Genomic DNA, 27,571 nt, shown 5'->3' on the forward strand with positions numbered 1-27,571 from the left:
AATGATAAACAAGACATAGGAGGTGCTGACCCTCATGATGTGTGTATTCAAGCACGAGAGACTGATAAAAAGGAGTGCAGCAGAAAAGTACCTAGATGAAGTAGCTATCGTTTGTAATTAGTTTGGTAGAAGGCAGTAAGAGACTGACATGGAGACTGATGGATGGAGCTACTTTGGGTAAGATGAACCACAAGCCTCTTCCAGTTGGTGACACAGGGGAGAACTAGGGAGTTGAATACTCCAGGTTACGGCAGCATGAGGCCCCTGTGGGTGGAGTAGAAGGAGCTGGGCACCCTGGAGAGACACAGGTGTGAGATCACACAGAGATGTCACCTGTAGTTAGGAGTTCAGACGGGAGGACTTAGGGGTTGAATGAGGAGCTGTCGCAGTACCATTAGCAGTGAAGAAGAAGACATTATCTTGGAATAATGCAAAGGTGTAAAGACAGAGGAATACAGGTTTTGAGATTAGATGTTAAAGATAAACATTGATCAGATTTTGTCGACGTGAATGAGGAAGGAAAGAAAGGAACCAAGGAGGTCTCTCACTGGAGTAATGGATTGCCGTGGATTGACCTGGGAAGAGTTGGAAAAAGGAGAAAGAAATAGCCTCAAGAGAAAATGGAGAATTCCATTTACATTGGAGATGTGTGGACATTTTCCAAGAGAAGGCTCCAGGCAGGTACCTGAATGTGAGCTTTAAGCTCGGAAGAACTCAGAGGCTTCTTTACATGTAAATTGAAGAGGGCTCCGCCTAGAGATCATATGTAGAGGTGTGGAAATTGATAAGGTTATTTAGGGAAGAAAATGTAGAGAGAAGAGCAAAGAGTGCTTAGACAAGTTCTGTGGACCTCCACGATTTGGAATTTGGGTAAAGGAGGAGGAACCATCCAAGAAAACTGAGGAGAAATGGCCATGAAGAGAGAGAGTGGGTTTTGGAAGCAAAAGACAAAAGTGTTTCAAGGAAGAAGAATTGTTACCATGAGAAAGTCAGTAAAATGACCTAGAAGTGTCCATGGAACTTTGCAGAATAGTTTCACTGAGCGGTGAGGTCAGAGGCTAGATTTTAGTAGCACATAACTGAATGAGAATTCTGGAAGTGGAGGTAATGTGTTTAAAGAGCCTTTCCAGAAGTCTGGCTATGAAAGAGAGCTGAGAAATGGACTGGTAGCTATGGAGGGATGCGTTCAATGAAGGATTATTGTTGTTCTTTTTTTTTTTTTTGTCTTTTTAGAGCCATGCCTGTGGCATATGGAAGTTTCTAGGCTAGGGGTCTAATCAGAGTTGCGGCTGCCAGCCTACACCACAGCCACAGCAACACCAGATCTGAGCCATGATTGCAAGCTTCACCACAGCTCGCGGCGATGCCAGATCCTTAACCCACTGAATGAGGCCAGGGATCAAACCTGCATCCTCATGGATTCTAGTCGGGTTCATTACTGCTGAGCCACAATGGGAACTCTTGTTATATTCTTAAGGAGAGATAACTTCTTAAGATGTTTGTATACCAATGAAGATAATGCAGGAGCGAGGGAGATGTTGGAGGTTCAGGGGAGGAAAGAGCTCGTGTAAGGCTTGAAGCCCTCTAGGGCTTAAGAAGAGATGGAGTCCCGAACCCCAGGCAAAGGATGAGCTTTGATGGAAGGAGTGTCCCTTTCTGCTTAGCAGAAGGAAGGATGTGATGAGTGCAGGCGAATAGTCAGGTGTGTAGGTAAGAAGATGTGGGGCTTCCACATCCATGGCTTCTATTTTCTCACTGAAAAAATGGAATGAAACCATGAACTAAGAATGAGTGAACAGGAATTCATCTTGTGGCTCAGTGGTGTTGAACCCAACGAGCATCTATGTGGACTTGGATTCGATCCCTGGCCCCATTTGGTGGGTTAAAAAGGATCTGGTGTTGCCGTGAGCTGTGATGTAGGTCACAGATACAGCTGGGATCCTGGTGGCTGTAGCTCTGATTTAACCCCTAGCCCGGGAACTTCCATGTGCCTTGAAAAGATCAAAAAAAAAAAAAAAAAAAAAAAGCGAACAAATGATTGGACCTATTCTGTTTCTCATGATGTGAAACTAATTTTGCCAATCACTAAGATCTTCAGCACCTCTTTTACTTGTCAGTACCCTTTGCTTTTTACTCTGTTTTGGCAGGGACGGATCTCATCTGCTTATCTCTGCTTTTTCTTTTCTGAAATTAGTTTGTTGTGGTAGTCAACAGTTTTCTGATGAGATTCAAAATTCTGTATCAATAAATCCCCCCCCATCATGCTTGGGGCGGGGGCAAGGGCTGGCTGAAACAGTTGAGTATGTGAGGTGGCAAGAATTGATTGTCATAGTTTCTAGATGGGCTTCTTAAAGGCTTTGGAGGAAATGGACATTTGAGAAGGAGAAAGCATTTTGGCAGAAAGAAGGGAGAATGGAGATGACTAAAGGGAAAGTTTTAAGTTTTGCCTGTGCTCCATAGTATATAACACTCCATCTCCATAAAACTTTTTTTTTTTTTTTTTGCTTTTTAGGGCTGTTCCTGAGGCATATGGAGGTTCCCAGGCTAGGGGTCAAATCAGAGCTGTAGCCATCGGCCACCTACACCACAGCCACAGCAACGCCAGATCTGAGCCACATCTTTCACCTACACCACAGCTTATGGCTATGCCAGATCTTTAACCCAGTGCAAGGCCAGGGATCGAACCTACGTCTTCATGGAAGCTAGTTGGGTTTGTTAAACACTGAGCCATGACGGGAACTCTGCAAAAACTTTTAATAAAATTTCTACTATGGTCAAGGTTGACACTGGTACTCTTACTGGGCTCAGTGTGGAGTAAGAACAGGGGCTCCCCTAAGGGCCCCATGCGCATTTGGGTTACATTAATATTTTATTGTGAAATAAATTATTCATAGCCAAGGATGTATATACAATTTAGGAACAGTTTAAAATGTATAATTATGGTCATAAAATAAGCACCCAAGTTCCAACCAGCTAGCTTAAAATGAGAACACTGCCAGTTTCTCTGAAGACTCTTCAGGGAACAACCTCAATTGTACCCCTCTTCCAGCCTCCAGGGGTAGCAGATAACCCCCTTAGCACCCTTTATAGCTATCCCTAAATAATATGTTACCTGGCTCTGGTTATTTTTAACTATATGTAAGTGGACACATATCCTTTTGTGCCGTTTTGGTTCCCGCATCATTATATTTTTTGAGATTTATCCGTGTTCTTAGACATACAAAGTTTATTTATGTTCATTGATGTACAGTGCCCTATGACACAGACATACCACAATTTATTAGTTCACCCTGCCTTTGATGGACATTTGGTGTGTTTCCAGGTTTTTCTCTTATAACCAGTGTTGCTGGATTATTCTAGTATCTCATGGTGCAAGAGTGTTCAGATTCTATTCTCGGGAGTAAGGCTGCTGAGTCATAGGTTATATTCCTAGTCAACCTCATCAGGGTAGACTTGATTGCTTTCCAAAGTGATTTTTACCAATTTTAGGTTGTATTTTCACTACTGATAGCACCAGAGACTTGCAAACCTGGAGGCAGGGGTATTACACGTTCCTCCCTGCAGAGATGGTCACAGTGAAGGAAAAGGGTGGACACTCGGAGGCCAGCGAAATTTTGGTGGTCCATTTTCCTTTGCTTAATTTCTTCCTTCTGTAGCCCCCACCCTCAGACAGGAATACCTCTTATCACATAGTCATGGTTAGGTGTATCCCAGGAGGCTGAGAATATCAGAAAACTAGAAATTCAAAGTTGGAGGCAGATAAAAAAAAAAAAAAAAAAAAAGGAGAAATTGCCTGGCATGTATTTTGTGTGTGTGTGTGTGTGTGTCTTTTTAGGGCTGCACTGGTGGCATATGGAAACTCTCAGGCTAGGGGCTGAATTGGAGCTGTAGCTGCCAGCCTACACCACAGCCACAGCAATGCCAGATCCGAGCCACATCTTCGACCTACACCACGGTTCATGGCACTGCCAGATCCTTAACCCACTGAGTGAGGCAAGGGATTGAACCCGCATCCTCATGGATACTAGTTGGATTCGTTACTACCACCGTGTCTGTTTAATTGCATGTGTGCTCTTCTTTCTGGCATCTTTCCCTGTTCTTCTTTTCTCTGTCTTGTCCTTTTATAACCATGTGATCCTGAACAAGTGTCTTATCCTGCCTGTGCTTTAAAGCTTAGCAGGTCACAAAGGTTTAATAAAAATGTATTCGAAGGTGAAAATCACTGTGGATATCTTACATTCTAGTAAGAGCAGTGTTCTAGAAAGGGCCTCTCTCCTTCTACCTTATCATTGGTATGTTTGTTACTATTTTTATTTGTCTCCTAAATCTAAGCTCACAGCCGGTGGCTAAGCAAGTTTAGCTTGCTCTACAGCCGGTGTATGCCTACAGTTCAGTAGGTCTTGCCTCTAAAGCTTGTTCGGCATGTTGTTGGTTGTCTGTTATCTTGCTTTCATCCTGTTTTGCCAGCAGAGAGCACATTTCCTCCCATAATGGTTAGGGTTTGTAGTGGAGGCTTTCCTGAGATATGCTGTTATAGACTCATGCACACATTGGTACTGATATTTCTCTTTGAGCAGCAGCCAGCCTTGGCAGTACAAGCAGCACACCCATCAGTACCCCAGGGACACTGCTGTCATGGCCTCCCAGGCTCTTCAGTTCTCCAGTGACACCTCACCCTGCCAGCAGGGTCAGGAGCAGAGCCAGGAGGTGGTTCAGGTGTGGGAAGGATATCAGTCAGTCTCAATCTTGGTGCGGCTTGGGGAGATCCAGTCATCACCACCTCGGATGCTCTAGGAGGCTACACGAGTCAGAGCCTTTTCCTCCTGGATGACCTACCTGCTGCCTTGTGTGCTGGTCCACCTCGCCTGCTTCTCTCTTACTGTCCTGGTTGGAGAGAAGGATGCTGGTTCTCCAAAGTAGGCCAGAAACACTGAGAATGTAAAGACAGGGGGTTCCTGTTGTGGCTCAGCAGTTAATGAATCTGACTAGCATCTATGAGGACACAGGTTTGATCCCTGACCTTGCTCAGTGGGTTGAGGAAATGGCATTGCTGTGAGCTGTGGTGTAGGTTGCAGATGCAGCTAGGATCTGGTGGTGCCAAAGCTGTGGTAAAGGCTGGCGGCTATAGCTCCGAGTTGACCCCCAGCCTGGGAACCTCCATATGCTGCAGGTGCAGCCCTTAAAAAGACAAAAAAAAAAAAAAAAAAAAAAGAGAGAGAAAAGAATGCAAAGCCCATGGTGTGAGGAGCTGCTCTCTAGGACCAAAAATACTCTCCCCCTAAAACAACAAATGGAGATTAAAAAATAGATGTCCTAAACTCTGGTAATGATCCTGTGGCCTGAAGGAAGACATTAGGGGCCTTGGGTTCCAGTTCCTTTTTGCAGTTGGTGGCCCTGAAATATAGTGTCTTTTTTTTTTTGGCTTTTTAGGGCTGCACCCATGGCACATGGAAGTTCCCAGGATAGGGGTTGAATTGGAGCTGCAGCTGCTGGCCTGTGCCACAGCGACACAACTTGGGATGTGAGCCACTCCTGTGACCTACACCACAGCTTATGGCAATGCCAGATCCCTAACCCACTGAGAAGGGCCAGGGCTCAAACCTGCATCCTCATGGATACTAGTCAAGTTCGTTATTGCTGAGCCATGACAGATACTTCCCAGTGTTCTCTATTTTAAAACTGGGTAGAGAATCTCGAAGAATCACCAAGATTACTGAGGATAGCCGTGGATGAGATACCCAACATTCTTCAGAATCTAGAATGGGGGCAGGCAAACTATTTCTCTAGAAGGTCAGATAGTAAATATTTTAGTCTCTAGGGGCCCTTCTGTCTCTGTGGCCTATTCATCTCTGGATTTACAATCTTTTATACATGCAAAAAACCACTCTTACCTCGGGACCCTTACGACAATGGACCACGGGCTGGATTTGGCCTGTAGCTTGCCAACTGCAGTCCTATAAGCTTATCTTCAATTTTAGAGCAGCTGACAGGAGAGAAAAAACTTTTAGAACCTTAATATGGTATATTTTGAGAGGAAGCAATGGGCAGAAATATCAAGATCAAGCATGACCGATTAGGAAATAATCTGGAAAATGAAATGAACAAAAGAAAGGAAAGCCAAGGAGAACAGAGATTATTGTGGGACAAATAGGCACAGGAATTAGGGCTGTGGGAAGGAGGCAGGGATATGGATGAGGTTAAACAGAGTGTCTTGAACAAAGTAGAGATTGTGGGAAAATGGAGTAAATGAAGTAGATTTCCTCCTGAGCCTAGTTCCTGGCAAATCCACACACGCCCTGCTGTGTAACAGACCGGATTTGCATGGGACTCTGAGGACAAATCTATTCCCATTTTGAAGCTTATCACTACAGGCCTCTTTTAACCGTAGGTGTCAGGTCATAGGTCTTCACCTGCTTTTCTGCCACGATTCAGCGCTGTTGGTATAGTGCTTGTTCAGTCAGCTTTCATGATTAAAAAAAAGAAAAAGAAAAAGTGGAGGGAGAATGTGCATGACTGCCCCGGGGTCATGCCCTGGGGTCAGCAAAGGTGTTTGGGAAGGACAGCAATAACTGTGGAAAGCTTTCTTGTGCCTTAATATGAAAGCGCAGTAACATCGGTCATGGTACTTCAATCAAAATATGAAACTTCCCCCCTCCAATCCCTGCCCCCAATAACTGATCATCAGAAAATAATCAAGATGGAGAAAGAGGATAATCAGAACATGGCCCGAGAGGTAATAGAAGAGAAAATAAGGAAATGGGTCTCGAATGGAAAACAGGTAAACGGGCTACTTTTGGCTGGAAGATGATCTGAAAGGCAGAGACTTCTAAATGCCCAGGGGACATTGGACATCGAAAGAAAGGGCCCATTGCCTCCGAATTACGAGAGTACTGAATTGGGAATCAAAGCATTGTGGCTTTAACCTTTAACTTGCTCTGTACGAGTTGTATGACTTCAGGAAAGTCATGTAGTTTCTCTGAGTCTCAGTTTCCTCATCAGTAAAATGGAGATCATATATTTTACCTATTTCATACTCCGGGCTTTTTGGGGTTTTTTTTTGGTTTGTTTGTTTGTTTTTGTCTTTTTTAGGGCCGCACTCCTATCTGCACAGCTCACAGCATCGCACTTTTCTTAACCTCCTGGGTGAGGCCAGGGACCAAACCCAAATCCTCATGGTTACTAGTCAGTTTCTTAACGTGCTGAGCCACAACAGAAACTCCCCATACTCCTCTTTGGATTCGTACATTACAGGGCTTTGTAAACCATTAAGTGCTACGATAATGACAGATCTTATTAGCTTTAGTATTTTATTATTATTTATTACTATTTTATTAGTGGGTTGTCTTCATTCTTAGAGTAAGCTGCATACTGTGATTGATGTGTCCTGTGCACTGTGATTGATCCAATGGACTAGCTCCCTGTCACATTTCTCCCAAATTGGATGGTGATAAGAGGATTACATCACTTTCATGGGGTCAAAGTTTCCACCGTCTTAGGTTATAAAAACAAGGACTTTTAAAAAATGCAAATATGGGAGTTCCCGTCGTGGCTCAGTGGTTAACGAATCCGACTAGGAACCATGAGGTTGCAGGTTCGATCCCTGGCCTTGCTCAGTGGGTTAAGGATCCGGTGTTGCCCTGAGCTGGGGTGTAGGTCGCAGACGCGGCTTGGATCCCGAGTTGCTGTGGCTCTGGCATAGGCTGGCGGCTACAGCTCCGATTCGACCCCTAGCCTGGGAACCTCCATATGCCGAGGGAGCGACCCCAGAAAAAGCAAATATGGAGTTCTTGTTGTGGCTCAGAGGAAACAAATTCGACTAGTATCCATGAGGACTCAGGTTTGATCCCTGGCCTCACTCAGTGAGTTGATCCAGACTTGCCGTGAGCTGTGGTGTAGATCACAGACATGGCTCAGAACCCAAGTTGCCACGGGGGTTCGACCCCTCGCCTGGAAATCTCCATATGCGGAAGATGCGGCTCTATTTTTAGACCAAAAAAAAAAAAAAAAAAAAAAGCAAATAAATTACAGATAGGATTCAATTCAGTTTTGTCCAATTTAGCTCTTGTTTAGCTGGTGATCTAGCAATGTTTTGAGAGAATGGAGCAGAACTGCCATTAAGGAGAAGGGTCCAAAGAGCTTGGGGTTGGAGTTCCTGTTGTGGCTCAGTGGCTAACAAATCCGACTAGGAACCATGAGGTTGTGGGTTCGATCCCTGGCCTCAATCAGTGGGTTAAGGATCTGGCGTTTCCGTGAGCTGTGGCGTAGGTTGCAGACGCGGGTCAGATCTGGCGTTGCTGTGGCTGTGGCGTAGGCTGGCGGCTACAGCTCCGATTCATCCCCTAGCCTGGGAACCTCCATATGCTGCAGGAGCAGCCTTAGAAGAGGCAAAAAGGCCAGGAAAAAAAACAAAACAAAACAAAATACAACAACAACCAAAGAGCTTGGGGTCACCGTGAAAGCACTGAAAGAATGTCTGTCTGAATGTCAGAAGGGAGCAAGGCATTAAAGAAGAGAGGCGTGGTCTTCTGGAAATGATGGCACAAATTTGGCTCAGGCTAGTTTATTCTGGCCACATCTAGGATTTTTGAGAGATGGTAGCCTATGATCTTTTTCCCTTTGACTTCTTTCCCAGTGCCATTTCTCTCCCTAAACAAGTATTTTCAGGACATGATCCCGATGAGCCCTCCTAGAGTTATCACCGCACAGGAAGCTAACTTCCCACCAAAAGTTCATGCCCCCTCTTCCAGGAGTCACCTTTCCAAACTGCCTCATATCTAGATGGGGCTGGGTTTCAATGGCACAGGTGTGGATGTGATATGGATCTTGTACAGGCTGAGGTGGTGAAAAAGCAGATGCTCTTTCTTCTCTGTCTTTTTCCTTACCTGACTGTTGGATATTGACACCAGCGGTGATGCTAGAAATCAGGTCTTGAGGATGGAACTGCCACACATCTGTCACTGCTTGAAGGGGAGTTGCCCAGCAGGAACACTAACATCAGACTGGAGTACGTACCAAAAATCCACTGCGACCTTTGGGTTTTCTGGCATCACTTGGATTAATAAACTGCTGATATCAGCAAACCTTTTCAGATGATTCTATTCTCTGCAAATTGTGATCAGCTAGCTTTCTCTCTCTCTCTCTCTCTCTTTTTCTTTGACGGCGCCCATGGCATGCAGAAGTTCCTGGGCCAGGGATCGAACCCGAGCCATAGCAGTGGCAATGCCAAATCCTTAACTGCTAGGCTACCAGGGAACTCCAGCTAGACTTTTCTCTTGATCGGTGACCCTCTCCCTTTTCTCTCCAGGTCCTTTCTACCCTTCCTGCAATCATGGCCTCAGGTTGAATAATGATATTAACAACGATCAAAAAGACTAGAACAATGGTTACTTCATTCACGCACACATGCATTCATTTGTTTGTTTATTTTTTCTCTGCTAGGCTCAACTGCCTGATAGTAGCCCAGGTGTTGGATGAGAGCCAAGGACAGATGTTTGTAGGCTCTTGACTTAAACTCTTGTGCTCGATATAAAAAGAGAATAAACAATAAAGGCCATAAGTTCCAATGACATGATTTTAAATTGAGAGTCCAGAGGAAGAGGGCATTCACTTTATATCCATGGAATTTTTTCATTTTCATTTCTTACCTCCCATGTGGCAGACTGCCCTTGAACTGTAAGATTTGTCAGTGGAGCGCCCTGAGGTCCTTATCTGGCTTATAAAACTAGCTCAGGGAGATCAGAGACTTTAGAAACTAAAACCATGTCGTGAACCTGGAGCTAAGGTTTAAATACTTGAATAGAAGAGAAACTGAGAGCCCCTGTGTTGAAAGAGGCTAAACTTATACATACAAAGTAAATAACCAAAAACCTAGAAAGCGAAAACAAATAAAAATTGGGGGTTACGGAGGCACCCCAAACTGGTCTCTGAGATCTCATAATTTTCCCACTTCTAGGATGTATGCTCACAGGTATACATCGATCAGGTATACTACGATCACAGGTATACTACGATCACAGGTATACTACGATCAAGTGGAGTCTGTGCTTAAATCGGTTGTCACAGCCTGATATTTGAGTTGTGGTGTTGGGGAAGAGTGTGGTTTCTAAACAAGAAAATTACTCCATAGGGATTAAGTGGCTGAACTGGAATGGAAACTGGTTGGAGGGCTCCTTTTATATAAAATTTTTATCACCAGTTTATACTGGCCATATGGAATCTCACTTGTCCCAAATAAGCATTTAATTTTCTAAGAGCCAAATACATGACTCTTGGGGGAAGAGCTTCTTATGATGTGTTAGATGTTGGACTAGACTCCGTTGCCACTCACTATCTCTGTGCCTTCAGGTAAGTTATAAAACCTCTCTCAGCCTCGGGTTCCTTATCAGTACAATGGAAATAATCGTAGGACCCATCATCTAGAGTTGCCATCAGAGGGATTAAAGGAGCCAGTGGAGGTGAATCATTAGAACAGTACCCTGTAAATGAATCAGTTGTTACTATTGTTGCTTTTCCGTGGTGGGTTAAGTAAGTGCATTTCCCACTGTTTGAGCTTTTGTTAGATTGGAAGCGATTGAGCCTGCCTACAGATGTGAAGGTCTGACTCAGTTTTCTTCAGTTTTGTTTGGAGGATGCTCACAGTACTACGGTCCATAACCAACCTTTCCCTTCCAAGTCACAGCTAGTTCCTGCCTCTTCTCTTGAGCTGTCACTCTCTCCTGTTACCTTCTCTCCACTGATTCTTTCTGTCTTCCCCGCAGTCATGTCCTCCTCCCTGGCAATTCTACACACGCCAGTCCAATCTTCCAGATCTGGCTCAGGAGTTATAATGATGAAGGATTTTTCTTTTAAATTGGTGCAGGGATATTAAATATCTAACTTTTTTTTACAGCCAGCTCCATGGCAGGTGAGGACGGTTTAGTTTAGGTGAAGAGAAGTTGCACACATCTCCTCTTCTCGACTAAAAACTGTAACCAATTAACCAAATTGCACATCTAACAGATAACATAACTACATGTTAAAGAAATATTTCTTTCACACAGGGGACTTTGACTCACAGAGTCCATCTTTTGGTAGCAGGTATTCTAAGGACATAAAGAACTCAAGTGAATCTTAAACTATACTCAGTAGTTTTATTGTTGATGTTGCCACTTTGAAATTATTGTATGTGTGTTTTAGAATAAAGCAAATAAGACAAACCATTAATGATGTTAGGATCCTCATCTTTTAGTGTATGAGAAAAGAATATAAAAACAGAGCAGGTAATGGGGGAACTCTATAATATCAAATCTTTCTTGGAAATATCAAGTTTATATAAGATATGATTTACACATATCTATATAAAACATGGCATATATTGTATACAATATAATCGATGTAATTTATATTTATCTGCATTATTATCTATAAGTCTACTATATATCTGTATCTGTATCTATCTATACACATATACATAAATGCCTATGTAGAGAGGGACAGGGAGAGAGAGAAAACTTGAGAATACGCTCTGTTCAATGAAAGAGCTTAGACGTCAATATCCTCCAGTAGCAATGAGCACACCTGACATTCAGGTGCTGTTTTCTAAAATACCATTCTCACTATAAAGAATCAAGGCTCCTTAGAGAAATGGCAAGTTCTAGGTTTGAAGCAAGGAACATTTAAGTAGCTTAAGATTTCTTACTCTATCAGAATGGAAGGAAATTCTGAAGTCTAATTGGGGTCTTGTTAAAAGGAAAGCATTCTCACTGGCCAAGTTTGGGACAATATGAACATCAAAAGGATGATGCTTGGGATTGATCATATCGATAAAAAGTCTGATCCACAATAACAATAAAAAAAAAAAACAAAACAACAAGGAAAAGAAAAGAAAAGGAAAAACAAAAAAAAAAAAAAAAAGAGAGAGAGAGAGAGAGGGGAAATAAATGCTTTTTTTGCTGTAGTGGAGATTCCTAGTACACCGACTTCTTATTCTGAAGATTAGTAATGAAAAAGAAATAATTACGCTTCACTTCGTGTTAGTCTGGACAGGTAGGTTATGCCACAACCTCAAAACCTTGAGAGTTTATTTTTCACTTTCACTATGTCTATTTTGGATTAGCAAGGTTTGTGACATCCACATTGTCTTCACTTAGGGACACAAAGTGACAGAGACTCAATAATTTAGAAAGCTGCTGGTCTCTGTGGCACTGAAAAGGAAGGTGCTGGGAGATAGATCACATGCCTGCTCATATTTCCATGGCTCAAGCAAGTTATATGGTTACGTCCAAATTTAGAGGACAGAAAAGTTCAATTCCACCATGGCAGATTGTATGATTTTTTAAGGAAATAAATTTCCTCTCTTTTCCCTAGGAACAGTGTAAGCTTCCTCCCTCTACTGATTTAGTGACTTGCTCTGGCTGATGCCCTGTGGGTGGAAGTGACAGCACACTGGCCTGAAACAGAGGCTTTACGAAGTGTTTCTTGCTTTCACTTTCTCTTTAACGCTGGTACCATCCAGCAAACAAAGAGCAGCCTCCCACACCCCACCCTGCCCCAGGAGCCACGGCTTCTTTATTCAGACTCCTAGTGTGAGAGGCACATGATTCTGATCTGGAGCCTGGAGCAAAGCCCAGAAGAGCTGAACCTCAAGCAAATCAGAGGCCTGTGAGCAAGAAATGTTTGTTATTATGAGGCACAAGATTTTGGATTGTTTGTTACTGAGGCAAAAGCTGACTAATACATTCATCAGGTACTCAGAAGGAAGAGGAAAACAGAATATTGGTGACTAGTCCAAATGACTACCATGTTGCCTTTTAAAGGAGGAGCTATTGTATTGCTGAAGATTACCAACTAATAAACGTAGAAGGGATGATACCACTAGAAATCATTTTGCCATCCTCAAATAATCCCAGCAGTTATTATCAATGAATATTGGAACCATTAGGTGAAAGTTTGTTAGGAAATAGAATATTTGGGTGAGGCTAAATATCATCCTATAGATTACTTGATGTTTGCAAAGGGTTACGTGTATCTTTAAAATAGAGAGAGCTGGAGTTTCCGTCGTGGCGCAGTGGTTAACGAATCCAACTAGGAACCATGAGGTTGTGGGTTCGGTCCCTGCCCTTGTTCAGTGGGTTAACGATCCGGCATTGCCGTGAGCTGTGGTGTAGGTTGCAGATGCGGCTCGGATCCCACGTTGCTGTGGCTCTGGTGTAGGCCGGTGGCTACAGCTCTGATTGGATCCCTAGCCTCGGAACCTCCATATGCCGTGGGAGCGGCCCAAGAAATAGCAAAAAGACCAATAAATAAATAAATAAATAAATAAATAAATAAAATAAAATAAAATAAAATAAAGAGAGCTGTTGGGCATCAAATCTTACCACCTTGATAGTGGACTCCTGGACACTGTGTGCCTCCTGGAGAGGCGATGTGAAGTAACAGCACAGTCTTTGAAATACCCTTGCCTAAAATGTCTCATCTGTATTTAATCAAGGCTTTCATCCAGACTTCCAATATATAGGGAATATGGGAGACATAGAAACACGTGCGACAATGCTACAAGAGACATAGCATCAGGAATGTGGTAATTTTATAAGGTGCTTATTCAGATCTCTTCAAAATCCCTACGTCACAGGGATAAAAAAAGGATGTGTGCGTGGCTGTTCTGGTTTAAAAGTGACAAAAGTTATAGAACAAATGTAGTGCACAAGCCTTGATTGGATTCTAGTTTGAAAAAACTCCCTGTAAAAGCATCTGTTGGTCAGTTTGAGAAGTTTGACCATATGGCTCGGTGGTTGCATGATAACAGGGTATTTCTGATAACATTCCTAGCTGCAATAAAGGCATGAGGCTCTATAAAAGAGAGCTTTCCTACAGGAGATGTATGCTGGCGTATTGAGCACCTAAATAGCCTGATATCTAATTCCATTTCAAATGGTTCAGCAATAAATTTATACAGATAAACAAACACCAACATCATATTTACAATTCAGGCACGTTGTTAACATTTCTTGACTCTAAGTGGTGGGTATACAAGTGTGCACAATTTCGTTCTTTCAAATTCGTATTTGAAATTTTTTACATAAAATTTTTCTTATTAAGAATCTAGGGGGTGGAATTCAAATCTGTGCTCCAAATGTCATTCCGATCCAGAAGTCTAGCAAGATAAATGTGCTCTCAACTTGTTTTCTTTCGCTCGCTTCTGAGCCATTTTATTTCGGGGATTCTGAGCCTGAACGGTTGCTCCTGACCTTCTGCCGCCTCCGTTTTTTTTTTCCCCTTGTACAAAGAACCATCCGTTGATTTAGGGAAGGAGATCAATACCCACAGTGTATTTGACTTACGACCCACCGGAGAAGCTATATTTTACTGGCTAACCCAGGGCTTCTCAGCTTGGAATAAACATTATATATACAAAATGCATGAACTTGGTGTGTTATTATTTTTCCTATATTCCCAGCTCCTCTGCTACTAGGACAAGGCCTTTCTCTTCTTCTTTAAGGTTAATGTTACCTCTGCTCCAAAGCACATCCTTTCCTGATGCCTTTAGGATCCTAATCTGATCTTTTGTAACTCTCACTCTTCACGTAATTTCTTTTGACTCTTGGCCTTCAGCATTACACACACACACACACACACACACACACACACTCACACACACACTCACACACACACACCCCTGCCATTTAGAGCATAATTTATTTTTCTACTACCTATTAAGCCTTCCAAGATGTTATCGACCTATCTCTGTTCTTTCCTTTACTACCAAAATTTCTGTTAACTATAGTCTGTGCACGCTATTACCAATTCTGGTCACTTATTCATTATTCTCATTCACTTCTGAAACAACTCTTTCTAAAATTATACAAAAAAGCAACTTGATGGTCCAACTCAATTTTAAAATTTTCTTTTTTCGCTTTTTAGGGTCACACCTACAGCATATGGACGTTCCCAGGCTAGGGGTCAAATTGGAGCTACAGCTGCCGGCCTACACCACAGCCACAGCAATGAGGGATCTGATCCTCAGTCTGCGACCTACACCACAACTCCTGGCAACGTCGGATCCCCGGCCCACTGAGCAAGGCCAGGATCGAACCTGCATCCTCATGGATACTAGTTGGATTCATTTCTGCTAAGCTACGATGAGAGTGCCCCCAATTTTTAAAATTTCTACACTCATCTATATTTCTCTCTGCAATTTCAAAACATGCAGTACCTCTTCCATCTTAAGTTTTTTTTTTTCTCTGCAGTATCCAGGGGACCTCACTAGAGTTTCAGAGGCACACCTAGTGCCAAGTGACTGTGGAAACCCTGCGGTGCATAGGCCTTTTCCAAGCTGGACTGATCACTTCATTGGAACCTTTCCTATCAAACACGAGGCCACAGGGCTTCTGTGAAATCAAGCCCCTCTCTTCTTCCAGGCTCGGTTTTCCTCTCTCCACTTTAGTTTAACTTATAAAACTTTAATTTTATTGGCATGTAATTGATTTACAATCCTGTACTAGTTTCAGATGTATGTACAGCAAAGTGAATCAGTCACACACATATATATATCCATTCTTTTTTTTTTTTTTTTTTTTTTTTGTCTTTTTAGGGCCACACCTGTGGCATATGGAGGTTCCCAGGCTAGGGGTCTAATTGGAGCTGTAGCCAATGGCCTACACCACAGCCACAGCAACTCGGGATCCAAGCCCCGTCTGCGACCTACACCACAGCTCACAGCAACGCTGGATCCTTAACCCACTGAACAAGGCCAGGTATCGAACCTGCAACCTCATGGTTCCTAGTTGGATTTGTTAACCACTGAGCCACGACAGGAACTCCTATATCCATTCTTTTTTTTACCATATAAGTTATTACATACTATTGAGGAGGCCTTCCTGTGCTATACAGTAATTTCTTGTTAATCGTCTATTTTATACAGAAGTGTGTATATGTTATTCCCAGCCTCCCAATTTCCCTCCCCCTTGTATTTTCACCTATGGTAACTGTAAGATTGGTTTTGAAATCTGTGGGTTTGTTTCTGTTTTTTTACATAAGTTCTTTTGTGTCATTATTTTCCCCCACTGTTGAAAAGAAATAAAACCCTGGTTTATTGGTCCAGTTTTTTCGCGGCGAAGCCCACTGCTCCGAGAAAGGGCTGGTAATGGTGTGGCAGGGGAGTGTCTCCAGCCTTCCAGAATCAAGGGTGTGTAGGATCCCCCTAGCTTGACACATGTTCGCTGCCCTTGTTTCTGGGAGGAAAGAGGCAGGTGGCTCTTTGCGAGGAAAGAGGGTGTGGACAGAGGGTAATTTATTTCAAGGCCTAGGGTCTGTTCTTCAGAGTGGGAGGTAGAAGGGATCACATAAGTTCTTTATTACCAACCTACAAGAGATGAGAGAATTATATATTACTCTCACTTGTTTGGGTTTCTTTTTTCCTTCTTTCTCTTTCTACAAAAGAGCAGCAGGAAAGAAAAATGCAGGAAGCAGATGAGCCAGGTCCTGGGGTTCAGATCAGAAGGGTCCAGGGAGATTAAACCAAGCTGTTGCTGCAGGCGGGCCCCACGCTCTGTCCAAGCATCCTGGGAGCACAGCCACAGGCCCTAGAGGGATCGGAGTGGGTGGGAAGATGGTCATTCCAGCTCGGGCCCACGCTCTGTCCAAGCATCCTGGGAGCACAGCCACAGGCCCTAGAGGGATCGGAGTGGGTGGGAAGATGGTCATTCCAGCTCGGCAGCAGCATTGCTCCTCTGGTGGCCACCCTCTGGAGGCTCTGGTGTTTGGAGTCCTGGTCTCCAAAGCACAGGCCAGTCAGAGTGAAGAGGTAGGAAGGGCTGGCACAGAAGGGCTGTGAGTTCTATGGGGTCCCTGGGACCACGGGGCCCAGGCAGGCAGGGGAAATCAGGAAGCTTCCCCGGTTTTTAGCCAATCACCTTCTTCTTCTTCTTCTTCTTTTTTTTTTTTTTTTTGTCTTTTTGCCATTTCTTGGGCTGCTCCCGAGGCATATGGAGGTTCCTACGCCAGAGCCACAGCAACGCGGGATCCGAGCCGCGTCTGCGACCTACAGCTCACAGCTCACGGCAATGCCGGATCCTTAACCCACTGAGCAAGGCCAGGGACCGAACCCGCAACCTCATGGTTCCTAGTCGGATTCGTTAACCACTGCACCACGACGGGAACTCCAATCAGCTTCTTCTTCAGAAGTGTCTCCAGCTGGTCCTTATCCTGGATGCCCACAAACTTTTCCACGTCCCCATTTCTGATGGCCAGCACAGGGGTCACTGCTGATCATGCTCCAGGGTGAGGGCTGTGGGGTCATCAATATCCACCTTGGCCTTGGCTGTCTTTCTATGCTACATGGCCACCACCTTCTGCAACCTTGGCCCCAGGGTCTTATAGGGCCCACACCACTGTGCATGGAAATCCACAACCCCTGTATCTCACTGTTGTCCACTCGGTCTCGAAAGTCAGGTCCATCCTGGATGTTAAAGATCATTGTACAGACTCTGGTGAGTGAATATTGACCAGGCTTGATTGGATATTACTGTCAGGTTACTAGTGATGAGCTGTGGGGTCTGCAGGGCCCTGGAGGCGTGGGGTGCCCACCGACTCTGAGATGGCTTCTCAGAGATTACAGACCCCAGGAACCTCCTCAGGAGAAGTCACTGAGCCATTTCCCTGCAGTGAGAGCAGAGGGATGCACAGCACAGCCTGTCAAGGCACTCGTTCATTTTTTTTTAAAAATTAGATTCTACATCCTCTCTCCACTTTAAACCCTTTATTTATTTATTTATTTGATTTTCAGCTTGATGCTTTTTTTTTTATTTCCCCAATACATTATTTTTTTTTCTATTGTACAACATGGTGACCTAGTTACACATGCTGTGTACATTCTTTTTGTCACATTATTAGCCTCCATCATAAGTGACTAAACATAGTTTTCATTGTTAATCCATTCCAAAGGCAATAGTCTGCATCTGCTAACCCCAAGCTCCCAAATCCATCCCACTTCCTCCCTCTCCCCCTCCCCCTTAGCAGCCACAAGTCTATTCTCCAAGTCAATAATTTTGTTTTCTGTGGAAAGGTTCATTTGTTCCATATATTAGATTCCATGTATAGGTGCTATCATATGGTATTTGTCTTTCTCTTTCTGACTTACTTCACTCAATATGAGAGGCTCTAGTTCAATCCATGTTGCTGCAAATAGCATTATTTTATTCTTCTTTATGGCTGAGTAGTATTTGAAACCCTTTATGCTCATGTATATTTTCCCCTTATTCCCTCTATTGCCTTATGCCTGGGCTCCTTCTCAGTGCAGTCCTTCATTCTGACTATCTGGGAGGTTTTATTAGCTTTGACTTGATGTCCTGTCTTGTGGGTCTTTCTGTCTCAGATTCATGCATAATATCCTGAAGTCCACAGTTTCACACTTGCATTGCAGTCAGGTTCCCAGAACACCACAGAGGGCCGAGCATAACAGACGCACACCTTTCTGGTAAAAGGGAATCATGGCTGACAGTGGTTTTGCCCAATAAATGCAGTTCCTGGAGCTTCTGTATCTGGCTGGTGGCTTTGTAGCTGCAACAAAGGTCAAGGATAGAATTGCTTATCTTGTGCCTACAGACCCAACTTCTACAATCCTCGGAAGAAGATAGGACTCCTAATTCAGCTCTGAGTACCAATGACAATCTAGGCACTGACATTTTGAGGAGGGGCTTAAAAGTGACTTTTCTGTTATCCTGCCTGTAAGAGGAGACTGACAAGTATGTTATGCCCTTGCATGAGAAGCTGGGTGAAAAGGGAAAACTCTGCAGGATCTCTGGGCTGCCTCATGTGGGCCTTATAAAGCCACTTTTCCAGTCAGGCATGGTCTACATTGTCCATGGCCATCCTCGGAGCCCCCTAGCAGAGAATGATCAGGCATCTGGTATGACAGTAATTTATGTCTGCTTTTCTAAGATTTGGTATGAAATTTTACCCTCCCCCAGGGAAATTTGAGTAAACAGTCTCAGGAGCCCTGCAGGTCAGAGGGGCTCATTTTGTGAGCTGGTGAAGATCATTTTTGTCTGTCTAACCTGGATGTATAATACTGATCAAGGCCATACCTCCCAGACAGCTTCTCCTGGGTTCCCAACAGGGCCGGCTCCAGAGGAAGGAAACTGAAAGTCAGTGAAGGTTGTGGAGGAGTGGAGAAGGAATTTCCCTTTGACACTGGTCAAATAGTAGCTTCAGATCTAGAGTATGTGCCCTGGAGAGCCTGATGGCACCATGAAGCATATCCCAAGTAAGAAATGCTCTGTTATTGAGAAGTAATGAGATGAATGGTCAGGTTTAGGCCTACCCATCCTTCCTTAAGACCACAGACTTTGGAGAGTTCCCATCGTGGCTCAGTTGCTAACGAACTTGACTAATACCCATGAGGACGCAGGTTTGATCCCTGGCCTTGCTCGGTGGGTTAAGGATCTTGTGCTACTGTGAGCTGTAGTGTAGATTGCAGATATGGCTCGGATCTGGTGTTGCTGTGGCTGTGGTGTAGGCTGGCAATTGTAACTCTGATTCGACCCCTGGCCCGGGAACTTCCATATGCTGCATGTGGTGTAACCCTAAAGAAACTAACAAACAAATAACCCACAGGCTTTGGATACTGGTTCATAACCATGTAAAGTTGGGTTTCTTTTAAATTTTTTTTGTCTCTTTGTCTTTTTTAGGGCTGCTCCCACAGCATATGGAGGTTCCAGGATAGGCATCTAATTGCAGCTGTAGCCTCCAGCCTATGCCACAGCCACAGCAACACGGGATCCAAGCCACGTCTGCGACCTACATCTAATCCTACACCACAGCTCATGGCAATGCCAGATCCTTGACCCACTGAGTGAGGCCAGGGATTGAACCAGCAACCTCATGGTTACTAGTCGGGTTCATTAACCACTGAGCCACAACAGGAATGCCTAAAGTTAGGTTTCGAAACTTTGGAAGTGCTTTCCATATCTGGCCTATTTGAGAGGGCTTAGATACCTGCTGAGCCCATGTACACACCATAGGAACCATCCCTATGAGATCACGCCTATAACACTCTGTGTGGATCATCTGCCATCTGGCTTCCTTTTGTACTTGGACATTCTGGCTGGAACCCTATGCTGAGCAAATCCCCTAGCATACCATGGTCTTGAGCTTCACCAAATTACACTCTCACCAGTGCTGCCTACTAGGCAGCCTCTGTACAGTTTGGCCTGTATCAGGGTGTTGACAGATTATATAGTCAGTCAAGGGAAAGGGCTTCTCACATCAGGATGTAGACTCACCCTCACATGAGAATACGGCTGTGCCTTTTATTTTGCACAATATTTACTCTTGGAACCAGAAGAAGAGCTCTTCTGGGATTATAGAGATAAGAGTGTTTAATCTTAAAACAGGTTTGTGTGCCTCAATTAATCCTGTTGGGATCTCTGCCCTCCTCATGAAGAGGATAGAAATTCAAACTCTGATGGGTATCGCAAGAGCCATATGTTATGTCAACATGGGCTCACTATTCATTCTCGCTTATTGAATTTTTTTATAGCTATGAGGCTGGAGTATTTACAAAGCTCATCTTTGCTGGGCAGGGCATGGGGGGGACAACCAACCCAAAGAGGGATAGTGGTGTAGGTTGGGCCTTCCACACACTCTTAGGATCACAGAAATACTAAGTAATGCGTTAAGGAACATTACTTAAACATCACTTAATATTTCTGTGTTCCCTTTTAAGATACAACTTTAGCATCTCAGGAGTTAATAAATGTGATGCTTTATCTTCCAGTGGGTGAGAGTGACTGCTATCCAGAAAGTATATCGGGAGTTCCCTTCGTGGCTCAGCGGTTAATGAACCCAACCAGCATCCATGAGGATGGGGGTTCAATCCCTGGCCTTGCTCAGTGGGTTAAGGATCCAGCATTGCAGTGAGCTATGGTGTAGGTCTGCAGACATGACTCGGATCTGGTGTTGCTGTGGCTGTGGTGTAGGCTGGCAGCTGTAGCTCCGATTCAACCCCTAGCCTGGGAACTTCCATATGCCATGGGTGAAGCCCTAAAAAGCAAAAACAAAAACAAAAACAGAAACAGAAAGTCTATCACAAACACCCCACACTGCACCTCACGCACACAGTCCTTTTTCTGGGGCTGGGTCTCTTAGTATGTGAGTGAGCAGTGCTCAGAGGCCTCATTTATCCAAACAGGTTTACCTCCATAATATAAGACAAGATATGCTCTGGATTCAATTGTAAGCCCTCAAGGCTAAAAGGAATGTAATCCATTTTGGGGTTTGAAGGTCCTACTAGAAGATCATATCCCATTAGCCACCTCATTGTCTCTTCTCCAGTTTCCTTAAGAAAGATCAGTTTTTGAGTTCCCGTTGTGGCTCAGTGGTTAACGAATCTGACTAGGAATCATGAGGTTGCGAGCTCGGTCCCTGCCCTTGCTCAGTGGGTTAAGGATCCGGCATTACTGTGAGCTGTGGTGTAGGTTGCAGACACGGCTCGGATCCTGCGTTGCTGTGGCTCTGGCATAGGCTGGTGGCTACAGCTCCGATTGGACCCCTAGCCTGGGAAATTCCATATGCCTCAGGAGCGGCCCAAGAAATGGCAAAAAGATGGGAAAAAAAAATCAATTTTATCTGAAATTTGGCTATGCCACCAGCTTGTTTTTCTTTTTTAGAAAATCTTCTCTTGCCCAAATCTTAGCCTAACCCAGTACATCATTTCCTCCCTAATTTTTAATGATTGATATTACACTACGTCAGGGATACCGTCATATTCCAAGAGAGTGCCTCTCCCCTCAAACTAACTTGTTCATCTGGTTTTGCCAGGTATCTACCCAGGGTGGGAAAATAGCTGCATAGAGTAAGTTTGCGTAGAGATTGTCTTAAGGGGCCTCCATTCCTAATCCTGAGGTCTGATCCCTAGAATGGCCAGGAAGAGTTCAATTCCTGCCAGATGGGATGAGTTATTTTCTAATAGGGATCTAATTCCAGATGACGTGCATACCAGGTGGCCCAAATGATCCAGGGTGGTAGGACAATCCAAGTCCTCGTCCTCCGTGTCCAGGGCATAACCAAGCTTTCAATGTCATGGTATTCATTACAGTGGATAGAGCTCACCCAACGACCACGTCAAGAGATGCCTAGTTCCGCACCCTCTAAAAGAACCATAACTACCTCCAAGAAATTGCCGAAGGATGGAGAGCTCATTATGGCAGCGTAGCTACTAGAAATGCTAAAAAAATGACTGAATGACAAAAACTTAACTGAAACAAACCAAAAAACACCGCTATATGCAAATGCTGTAGTAGTTCGGCTTCTTAATGTACCTGAGTGTGTAAGTGCTCAAAAAATTTCTGTTGAACGAATGCGTAGATGAATGAATGAATGAGATCTGAGGGGTAGCTCTTATGTTTCTTCCAGGTGTCAGCCTGGTGAGCCCCTCATGCTAATTTTCTATCCCTTCTATTGGTCTGTCAGCTTTTCTTATAACTTATATCTGAGTTGACACCATGTCTGGGCATCCCCCCAAGCAGGCTCCACACTTGGCATTGGGAGAGATCCTAGGAGAACTGAGATAATATTTTATTTGCTTCCTGTCCTGGAGCTGGGAGATTATCTAGGTTCCATGGTAGATCCACCCAGACCTGCTCTCAGATCCTTGGGGTGACACTAATGTGGTCCTGCTTCCACTGCCCTGATTTTCTGGCAGGATTTATCAGATCACTTACGTCTCCGCTTGGCAATCTGGTTGAAATTGCAACTTAATATATATATATACACACATTCTTTTTCTCATATACACGTGTGTGTGTGTGTGTGTGTGTGTGTGTGTGTGTGTTTGTGTGTGTGTGAGTGAGACTGGGTCACTTTTCTGTGTAGTAGAAAACTGACAGAACACTGTAAACCAATTATAATGGAAAAAATGAAAATCATTAAAAAATAAAAAATTAAAAAAAGGAGTTCCCATCATGGCATAGTGGTTAATGACGAGCCATGAGGTTGCGGGTTCGATCCCTGGCCTTGCTCAGTGGGTTAAGGATCCGGTATTGCCGTAAGCTGTGGTGTAGGTTGCGGATTGTGCGTTGCTGTGGCTGTGGTATAGGCCAGTGGCTACAGCTCCAATTAGACCCCTAGCCTGGGAACCTCCATGTGCTTCAGGAAGCGGCCCTAGAAAAGGCAAAAAAAAAAAAAAAAAAAAAAGAAAAAAAAAGAAAAGAAATTGCAACCTGAACTTCACCCAAGGCTGTGGGCATTTATTGGCCTACCTGGCAGACAGTTAGCCAGGAATGTTCTGAATTGTGGTTTTCAAAATTTACTGTATGTCAGAATCAGTCTGGGGAGCTTGCTAAGACACAGCTTGCTGGTGCCACCACCAGCACTTCGGATTGATTTGGTCTGGCGTGAGGCCCAAGAATCTGCCTTTGCCACAAATTTCCAGATTTTGCTGGTCCAGGGCCCCCCCCTTGGAGAACCACAACTAGGGATGTGAATTCCCCTGAAATTTGGGAAGCAAAATAAAGAAAGACCTCTGCTTTCATTTCCCTCAATTATCTTTGGCAGAGATCTCAACAGAAATACTGTTCAGGCTTGGCTGAGAAAGAAGACCGAAAACTAAGAACGTTGCTAAGAGGAGCCTTAAAATCCTATAATCATAGAAACTTTTCTTTCCTGGGTTTACCTCCCAATTAACAGCAAGGGCTCCTCCAGTTTCCAAGTGAAACTCGCCAGGGGCATGTTTTCCCTGTTACCTTTCAAAACTTTTTATTTTTTATTTATTTATTTATTTTTTGTCTTTTTGCTATTTCTTGGGCCGCTCCCGCAGCATATGGAGATTCCCAGGCTAGGGGTCTAATTGGAGCTGTAGCCACCGGTCTACACCAGAGCCACAGCAACAGGGATCCGAGCTGCACCTGCAACCTACACCACAGCTCACGGCAATGCCGTATCCTTAACCCACTGAGCAAGGGCAGGGACTGAACCCGCAAACTTACGGTTCCTAGTTGGATTCGTTAATCACTGCGCCACGACAGGAACTCCCTCAAACCTTTTTATCATGTCCCAATTTCTCATTCTACTCAAAGGAGACAGTGACATCCCTTAAGCTTTGACACAAGTACTAGTCTGCTGTGGAACCAGATTCCGGTGAGGTAAGGCCTATGGGAATTTTTCTAGAAAAAGCTCAGGGGAACCAGTTGCTCACCCCAAAATTAGGAGGAAACAATCATTGTGAGTTTCTGCGATAGAAATGGGGTGGGTATTTCAGGAAAGGAAAAGCCATGGATAGTCTGATTCTAAACCTGCAGTTGGCTGAAGGAATAGAAGGTCGCTTTTATTTCACCACAACTGAGACCCTAACAAAAGGAAATGCATTTGGCTGTGGCAGAAATTAGAATACATTGTGCAGGAGGTTGACCCAGACTGAGTCTAAAAGGGAATTCTGATTTTCTGGGTGTGTTGGTCTGCAGGTGTCTTATTGACATCAGTTTATTTTTGGAGGCTTTTGATTGCTGGCTGAAGGAGGGAGAAACTTAAGGGCTGGGGATCCGTTTCTAAGAAAAAGACAAAAACAATGGCAGGACGGGATGCCTATGATGTAATATAGGTTAAAAACATCAGTACAATAGTCTCTTATACATTATCCTTGCAATTAAAAAAAAAGTACCTAGCAGATAAACTCTCCACAGATTCAAGAGAGCAAGAAGTACAACTTTTAAACTTTTCTTCTATTACACACTTTAATGTCTATTTCTTATAGTACAAGATGACAGAAAACTTATTTTGGTTCATTTAAGATTGAACCGCCATGTTCCCTACAGTCACAGCTCAATTTCTAGAGTTTGAGGAACAAAGTAGATACATACATACAGATACATACAGCTGTTATAGCCCTATTAAATACATAATATGTTAATTGTGTTATTCAACTCTTCTATATTTTTGCTGAATTTTTTTGACTGCATGTACCATAATTTGTTGAAAAAAAAAAAAAAAAAGCGTGCTGGAGTTCCCGTTATGGCTCAGCGTTTAACGAATCTGACTAGCATCCATGAGGACAAAGGTTTGATTCCTGGCCTTGCTCAGTGGGTTAAGGATCTGGTGTTGCCGTGAACTGTGGTGTAGGTCGCAGACGCGGCTCAGATCCTGAGTTGCTGTGGCTGTGGTGTAGGCTAGCAGCTACAGCTCCAATTTGACTCCTAGCCTGGGAACCTCCATATGCCGTGGGTGTGGCCCTAAAAATCAAAAAAGAAAAAAATGCATGCTGTATTCTCTCACCATCATGGTGTTTTGTCTATTTATTCAGGTCTTTCAGTTTTTGTTGATATCTACTGAGTCTATTTAATAATGTGCATATATGTTTAGAATTGTTATATTGCTTTAGTGACTTTCATCTTTAATCACTGTATAGAAGCTCTGTCCTCTGTGCTACTATTTGTCTTGAAGTCCTCTTTGACTGATATTAATGTTTCTATACTGGCTGTTTTTTTATTAGTATCTGGCTGATGTATTGCTTCTCATTCTTTTCTTTTCAACTTTTCATTATATTCATGCTGTAGGTGTGTCTTTTGTAAATACTACAGCAGTTGGATTGTATTATAATCCAATCTGACATTCTCTTTTAAACAGCAAGTTTAACTTATATGTATTGGAATCATTGATAAATTTGGATTTGGTGTTGTTATCTTTATTTTCACATTGTATTTCTCCTGTTTGAATTAGGATATTTTTTTTTCAATTTTGTTTTGCTTTTTAAAAAATTCAGATATAATTGATATATAACATTATATCAGTTTCAGATGTACTGACTGTTCATTGTAGATGCCGAACACTGGAAAACCGCAATCCCCAGTAAGGGTTATTTCTGGAGCTCTACCTGACTCTCCCCTCATCTACAGCATGTAATAGTGAGGATGTTTAATTCCCTAGATCACTAATAGCATGGGCCTGTTGCCAGGATCCACCCCAAATCTCACTCTCACCCCGAAATTTTCCCTGATGTTTTCTAGGCACTGTAGTTCCTGACTGTATGTTGAAAGAAGGAGGATGAGAACAGGTGACATTTTTGGCTACCAAAACATCAATCTGCATGCAGAGAAGGGACTGATCTCATTATTCCCCCATGGAGAACAAAGAAGGAAATCACAGATGTTGTGAAGAAGAGAGAATTTCAGGACCCCAACGTGTATGTGCTTAGCAAGAGACTTTGCTAAACCATGGGAGAGAGCTGTTCAGTGACCAGCTCACAGGACAGAGGCCAAGGCAGGGGTGGTGGTGATGGTGGGGTCTCCCTTCAGCTTCTTCCCTGATCCCTGAGCATGGCTGAGACGAAGGCCATGGCCCTGCTTCCACAGAAAACCTACTTCAGGAGTCATCTTACAACACTTTATTCAATGGGAGCTCTGAGAGCCAGAATCTGAAATGCCACCAGATTGAGGGGGCACCATTTATGCACGAAAGGCCCAAATTCTATGTTCCTTCATAGAAACAAATCCTTAACCCACTGAGCAAGGCCAGGAATCGAACCTTTGTCCTCATGGATGCTAGTCAGATTCGTTAACCGCTGAGCCACAACGGGAACTCCAGTACGCTTTTTTTTTTTTTTTTCAACAAATTATGGTACATGCAGTCATACCTTCATGCTCTGCCTTGGTATACCAGGGCCTATGGACCTCAAAGTGTCTTTTTAAAAAGAACTGTGATGATTTTTCCAATGAAGCTCTTCTCAACTTTCCAGCAAATTATCGATGAAGACAAGGATAAATGTGAAGGTTTGCAAAGAAAAATTTTACACCACCCGTCAACCTATGGCCAGAGTGTGAGAAGCTGATGGTGATGAAGTGTAAGCCATAGGCTTAATGTCTTTTGCTACCCAAAATCTGTCCTTAAAACCTAAAATTAAAATGTTCGAAAGACATTTTGTCCTTCCCCCAATTGTTGTCCCTCCAGGTTAGAAAAATTGGGTTGATTCCAAGCAGAAAACTGAGATTAGGAGTTTTGGCTCAGTAAGTTAAAGAACCCAACATGGTGTCTGTGAAGATGTGGGTTCAATCCCTGGCCTTGCTTGGTGGTTTAAGGATCAGGTGTTGCTGTGGCTGTGGTGCAGGCCTGCAGCTGCAGCTCTGATTCAACCCCTAGCCCAGGAACTTCCACATGCTGCAGTGTGGACATTTGAAAGAAAGAAAAAAAGAAAGTTAATTTCAGCTGTACAGCAGAGTGAATCAGCCATGCATATATACATATCTACTCTTTTGCAGATTCTTTTCCCATCTAGGTTATTACAGAATATTGAGTAGAGTTCCCTGTGCTATACAGCAGGTCCTTGTTAGTTATCTGTTCTATATATAGCAGTGTGTGTATGTAAATTCCTAAGTTATCCTTTCTCCCCACATTTCCCCCTTGGCAACCATTCGTTTGATTGAGATCTGTGAGTCTGTTTCTGTTCTGTAAATAAATTCATTTGTATCATTTTAAAATTAGATTCTAGGAGTTCCCTTCATGGCTTAGCAGAAACAAATCTGACTAGTATCCATGAGGATGCAGGTTCAATCCCTGGTCTCACTCAGTGGGTTAAGGATTCGATATTGCTGTGAGCTGTGTGTAGGTG

General features: G+C 43.5%; 1 long non-coding RNA gene and 1 pseudogene across 1 annotated transcript in view; one reads left to right on the plus strand and one right to left on the minus strand.

The window, feature by feature from the left end:
• Positions 1–26,098, plus strand: part of LOC146404037 (uncharacterized) — a 43,702-nt gene extending 17,604 nt beyond the window's left edge. Inside the window, exon 4 of the long non-coding RNA XR_014844003.1 lies at positions 25,974–26,098. This is a non-coding gene — a long non-coding RNA (uncharacterized LOC146404037). The remainder of the gene's footprint in view (positions 1–25,973) is intronic.
• LOC100153241 (thioredoxin, mitochondrial pseudogene) lies at positions 246–17,630 on the minus strand (annotated as a pseudogene).
• Positions 26,099–27,571: the final 1,473 nt, after the last annotated feature.

The sequence above is a fragment of the Sus scrofa genome, chromosome 4 (genome assembly GCF_054392235.1).
Source record: "Sus scrofa isolate SSC_HxYL_T2T_F1_AM1 chromosome 4, Sscrofa_HxYL_maternal_Yorkshire_Landrace_v2.0, whole genome shotgun sequence".
In the NCBI taxonomy this organism is placed as follows: Eukaryota; Metazoa; Chordata; class Mammalia; order Artiodactyla; family Suidae; genus Sus; species Sus scrofa.